This window comes from Amblyomma maculatum, chromosome 6 (genome assembly GCF_055883805.1).
Source record: "Amblyomma maculatum isolate TAMU_Amacu chromosome 6, ASM5588380v1, whole genome shotgun sequence".
Classification (NCBI taxonomy): domain Eukaryota; kingdom Metazoa; phylum Arthropoda; class Arachnida; order Ixodida; family Ixodidae; genus Amblyomma; species Amblyomma maculatum.
The window spans coordinates 161,197,332-161,203,489 of NC_139349.1; the positions used below are offsets into that span (position 1 = coordinate 161,197,332).

General features: G+C 44.1%; 1 non-coding gene across 1 annotated transcript; it reads left to right on the forward strand.

Annotated features, from left to right (window-relative positions):
* The first annotated feature begins 2,492 nt into the window (after positions 1-2,492).
* On the forward strand, positions 2,493-2,564 carry TRNAC-GCA (transfer RNA cysteine (anticodon GCA)). The gene has a single exon. It is a non-coding gene; the product is annotated as a tRNA-Cys (tRNA).
* Positions 2,565-6,158: the final 3,594 nt, after the last annotated feature.

Consider the following 6,158-nt stretch of genomic DNA (forward strand, 5'->3'; position numbering starts at 1 on the left):
TCGATATCGAGGAGCGCTCGTTCGCGCCAGGGCCGAAAGATGGGTCGCCGGCGAGACGCCTACTAAGTGCGCTCTGGGTCTTGAAAAAGCACAGGCTCATCGAAATGACATAACTGAAGTAGAATGGAACGGAAGCCTCTCGTGACAGATAAGAACGACATTGCACGTGCGTTCTTCGACTATTATCAGGAGCTGTTTGCTTTTCGGGACATGAAGTTGGAGACGTTTAAGCAGGTGTTTCTTTCCTCCTTGCCACGACTGGATGCCACCACAAAAGAAAAGTTAGAGCAGCCGATTTACGAGGAAGAGGTTGAACGTGCCATTGATAATCTGAACCCAGGAAAGTCGCCTGGGCCGGATGGTTTGAGCGCAGCCTTTTATAAAGCATTCAAGCTAGATCTGTCCCCATTGTTAGCTGCAGTATTTAACGATGCCTATGAACTTGGTGCACTCCCTCCTTCGTTCGCATCCTCACACACAGTGGTAATTCCTAAGTCAAACCAAACTAAGAAACTAAACTTTGTGACGTCATACAGGCCTATTTCTTTAACAAATGTGGATTACAAAATACTGATGAAAGTTCTGGTAGCCAGGCTACAGACAGTGATAAGACATATCGTTGGCTCCCACCAGACGTGTGGTATAAAGGGCCGGTCCATTACAACAAATATTCATAAGGCGAGGTGCGTGCTGGGATGTTGTGACGTTGCTTGCGCGAGGGTCGCGCTTCTTCAGCTCGACCTAGAAAAGGCGTTTGACTGTGTTCCACATGATGCATTGTTTGCAATATTGGATTATATCAATGTCGGTTCTATTATCAGAGAGGGCGTAGCCCTGGCGTACCGAAACTGCACAACGCGATTGATTGTTAATAAAATATTAGGGGAACCCATAAATGTGCGGCGTTCGGTACGTCAGGGTTGTCCCCTCAGCCCTCTTCTATTCTGCATTTATATCTAAACTATATGCCTGTCTATTATGCAAAATCCATCTGTTCAGGGCTTTCAACTGTACATGTCTGAGGTCAAACTTTTGGCGTACGCTGATGATGTGGCAGTGTTTTGTGCGAACAAAGAAAGTATTTGCGCCGCCGTTGAAGTTGTTAAAGATTTTAGTGCGACCACAGGAAGTCCAGTAAACTGGGGAAAGTGTCTTGGCTTATGGCACGGGGCGTGGACATCAACGTCTGACTTTTTTGCCAACGTTACATGGGTTACAACACCCGTGAAGTATTTAGGCGTACCTCCAGAATTCTATGAAGACAGCAAACCATTTTGGCGCGCCCAAGTTCAGGAAATACTGGAGAAGGCTGACAAGTGGAAAGGAGTGCCGCTGTCTATATTTGCACCAGCCACTGAGTGTAATCTATTTTTTGTTGCCAAGGTGTGGTACGTCATGCAAGCACTTCATTGTTCTAGGTTGAGTGCTCAAAAGCTACACCGAATCTTTGCTGTGTTTGTATGGGCATCAAGCTGGGAACGATGTAGTCGGGATAACCTGTTCCGGCCAATTAAAGACGGAGGTCTCGGGCTTGCTCACTTATTTGTGCGCCAGCTTGTAAACAGATTTATTTTCTTTCGCGGCGTTACCGACCCCTTTTTGCGCACTGTGTGCCAAGTGAGGCTCGCACGGGCGTTGCCCAATTTCGTTGTTGCTACGGAAAGCATGTCAGGGCGTCTTTCTAGTTTTTTCAAAGAGGTTGTCAGCTGTGTTAAAATTCTGTCAGCTCGCTTCTCGACAGAATACTTAAGTTCAGTGAAAAAGAAGAACCTGTATAAAGCTGTTTGTGACGACTTCTTCTCTGTTCCTGTGTACAGAGCCTTGTATAGCGGCCGTCTAGGTCAAGACGTACTGAAGCGTGTCAAAAGAATGCCAGTTTCTCCTGGGGTAAAGACGTTTTTCTTTAAGTTACATACAGGAACATTATCGATACAAACGTTTTTTGAAAGCAAGGGTTTTTATCTGCCATGGGGTTCACTTTGCTTAATATGTAAACCGCCAGAGACAATAGACCATGTATTTCTGCACTGTCGGGAGGGCGTCTATTTTTGGAATGTGCTGCAACGAACTGTTAAAAAAAAATTACCATTAGACTCATACCGGATTAGATTCCTGCCAACTGAAAATAATGATGGGATTCCACTTGATACGGTTATGCTAATAGGCCTGCACACTCTATGGCGGTCCAGAATGGCGGGTTTTCACTGTGACCCTGACGCCCGCCCTGCAAGGCTCTACTTTCGCGAGAGTATACACGCATTGGTTGAAATGCACAAATTGAAGACCACTGAGCTAGACTGGATTTCAAGAGTCGAACCACTATGCGAGCTGAAGGAATTTTAACTTTACAAAGGCAACTCGTATGAGCCTGCAGGCTTCTGTATTAAGTGTCATTCTTGTGGTAACCGCTCTGCTGTGAGCATTCTGTTTGTAGCGCGTTTTTGTTGGTTTTGTTTTGTGTTGGTGATGACCGGCAATAAAGAAAAAAAAAAAGGGGTATAAATCAGTGGTAGAGCATTCGACTGCAGATCGAGAGGTCCCCGGTTCAAACCCGGGTGCCCCTTTAGTTTATAAATATTTATCAGTGTCTTTTTGTTTTGGTGGTATGTCGTCACCGGAAAATTCGTGGCTACTTCAGTTACGTGGTCGCTGGAACTGGGAGTAAGTGCTACCTTGGCGTAATGAGGACGCTGACTTTATATAGCCTGACAGTACCAGCAATCTCCACCGCGGCCCCGGTTCAAATACGGAAGCATTCTTGGCTAATGACTGTTGCGAACAGAGCGGCCCTCTCCAACTGTGAATCACCAATTGCAAGGGTAATATATCAGTTGATAAAGGAAATAATTTAATTAGTAGGCATAATTATTTAGTCACTGAAGCGTTTAAATGATTTGTCATTTATTTAATTGAACGAATTAGGCGTCGTACGGAGCGTGTCTACACGAAATAACCAGGTAATTTGATTAAATTTGGTGTCACTCAAACCCGAGTATGACAAATTCATTGGGGACCTCCAGATTTCTATGGGCCGCGCCTCACATTCGGCCCTCTGAGCCCCCATAATTTGATCTCATCAGAGTTGGACCAAAGTCGAAGTCTAAACTAATTCGAGTGTGGCCAATTCAGTGGGGATCTCTAAGTCGGGATTGCTCACTCCCAAAATTTGGCCCCTTGGACACCCAAAATTTGACCTCGTCAGAATGTGACCAAAATTGATGCCTAAACTAATTCGAGTATGGCCAATTCAGTGGGCATCTCTAAGTCGTGATTGCTTTCCCCAAAATTTGGCCCCTTGGACACCCAAAATTTGACCTCCTCAGAATGTGACCAAAATTGATGTCTAAACTAATTCGAGTATGGCCAATTGAGTGGGGAACTCTAAGTCGGGATTGCTCACTCCCACAATCTGGCCCCTCGGACACCGAAAATTTGACCTCGTCAGAATGTGACTAAAATTGATGTCTAAACTAATTCGAGTATGACCAATTCAGTGGGGATCTCTAAGTCGGGATTGCTCACTCCCAAAAATTGGCCCCTTGGACACCCACATCTGACCTCGTCAGAATGTGACCAAAATTGATGTCTTATCTAAATCGAGTATGGCCAATTCAGTTGGGATCTCTAAGTAGGGATTGCTCACTCCCAAAATGTGGCCCCTTGGACACCCAAAATTCCACCTCGTCAAAATGTGATCAAACGAGATGTCTAAACTAATTCGAGTATGGCCAATTCAGTGGGGATCCCTAAGTCGAGATTGCTCACTCCCAAAAATTGGCCCCTTGGACACCCACATCTGACCTCGTCAGAATGTGACCAAAATTGATGTCTTATCTAAATCGAGTATGGCCAATTCAGTTGGGATCTCTAAGTAGGGATTGCTCACTCCCAAAATTTGGCCCCTTAGACACCCAAAATTTGACCTCGTCAGAATGTGACCAAAATTGATGCCTAAACTAATACGAGTAAAGCAAATTCAGTTGCGATATATAAATCGGGATTGCTCACTCCCAAAATTTGGCCCCTTGGACACCCAAAATTTGACCTCGTCAGAATGTGACCAAAATTGATGCCTAAACTAATACGAGTAAAGCAAATTCAGTTGGGATATACAAATCGGGATTGCTCACTCGCAAAATTTCGTCCCTTGGACACCGAATATTCGACCTTGTCAGAATGTGACTAAAAGCGATGTCTAAACTAATTCGAGTATGGCCAATTAAGTGGTGATCTCTAATTCAGCATTGCTCACTCCCAAAATTTGGCCCCTTGGACACTTAAAAATTGACCTCATCAGAATGTGACCGAAACTGATGTCTAAACTAATTCGAGTATGGCCAATTCAGTGGGGATCTCTAAGTCGGGATTTCTCATACCCAAAAATTGGGCCCTTGGAGACCCAAAATTTGATCTCATCAGAATGTGACCAAAATTGATGTCTAAACTAATCCGAGTATGGCGAATTTAGTGGGGATCTCTAAATCGGGATTGCTTACTCGCAAAATTTCGTCCCTTGGACACCGAAAATTTGACCTCGTCAGAATGTGACTAAAAGCGATGTCTAAACTAATTCGAGTATGGCCAATTAAGTGGTGATCTCTAATTCGGCATTGCTCACTCCCAAAATATGGCCCCTTGGACACCCAAAATTTGACCTCGTCAGAATGTGACCAAAATAGATGTCTAAACTAATTCGAGTATGGCAATTCAGTGGGGATCTCTAGCCGGGATTGCTCACTCCCAAAATTTGGCCCCTTGGGCACTCAAAAATTGATCTCATCAGAATGTGACCAAAAGTTATGTCTAAACTAATTTGAGTATGGCCAATTTAGTTGGCATCTCTAAGTAGGGATTCCTCACTCCGAAAATTTTGGCACCTTGGACACCCGAAATTATACCTCATTAGAATGTGACCAAAAGTGATATCTAATGGAATTCGAGTATGGCCATTTCAGTGGGGATCTCTAAATCGGGATATCTCACACCCAAACTTTCTCCGCTTGGATACCAAAAATATGACCTCGTCAGAATGTGACCAAAATTGATGTCTAAACTAATTTGAGTGTGGCCAATTCAGTGGGGATCTCTAAATCGAGATATCTCACTCCCAAAATTTTGCCCCTTGGACACCGAAAATTTGAACTTGTCAGAATGTGACTAAAAGTGATGTCTAAACTAATTCGAGTATGGCCGATTCAGTGGGGATCTCTAAGTCAGGATTGGTCACTCCCAAAATTTGGCCCCTTGTACACCGAACATTTGACCTCATCAGAATGTGACCAAAATTGATGTCTAAACTAATTCGAGTATGGCCATTTCAGTGGGGATCTCTAGCCGGGATTGCTCACTCCCAAAATTTGGCCCGTTGGACACCCAAAATTTGACCTCATCAGAATGTGAACAAAATTGATGTCTAAAACTAATTCGCGTATGGCCAATTCAGTGGGGATCTCCAGTCGGGATTGCTCACTCCCAAAATTTCGCCCCTTGGGCACCGACAATTTGACCTCATCAGAATGTGACTAAAATTGATGTCTGAACTTATTCGAGTGCGGCCAATGCAGTGGGGATCTCTAAATCGGGATGTCTCACTCCCAAAAACTGGCCCCTTTGATACCCACATCTGACCTCGTCAGAATGTGACCAAAATTGATGTCTTATCTAATTCGAGTATGGCCAATTCAGTTGGGACCTCTAAGTCGGGATTGCTCACTCCCAAAATTTGGCTCCTTGGACACCCAAAATTTGACCTCGTCAGAATGTGACCAAAATTGATGCCTAAACTAATACGAGTAAAGCAAATTCAGTTGGGATATATAAATCGGCTTGCTCATTCCCAAAATTGGCCCCTTGGACACCCGAAATTTGACCTCGTCAGAATGTGACAGAAATTGATGTCTAAACTAAATCGAGTATGCCCAGTTCAGTGGGGATGTCTACGTCAGGATTTCTCACTCCCAAAATTTGGCCCCTTGGACACCCAAAATTTCATCTCATCAGAATGTGAACAAAATTGATGTCTAAAACTAATTCGCGTATGGCCAATTCAGTGGGGATCTGCAGTCGGGATTGATCACTCCCAAAATTTGGCCCGTTGGACACCGACAATTTGACCTCATCAGAATGTGACTAAAATTGATGTCTGAACTTATTCGAGT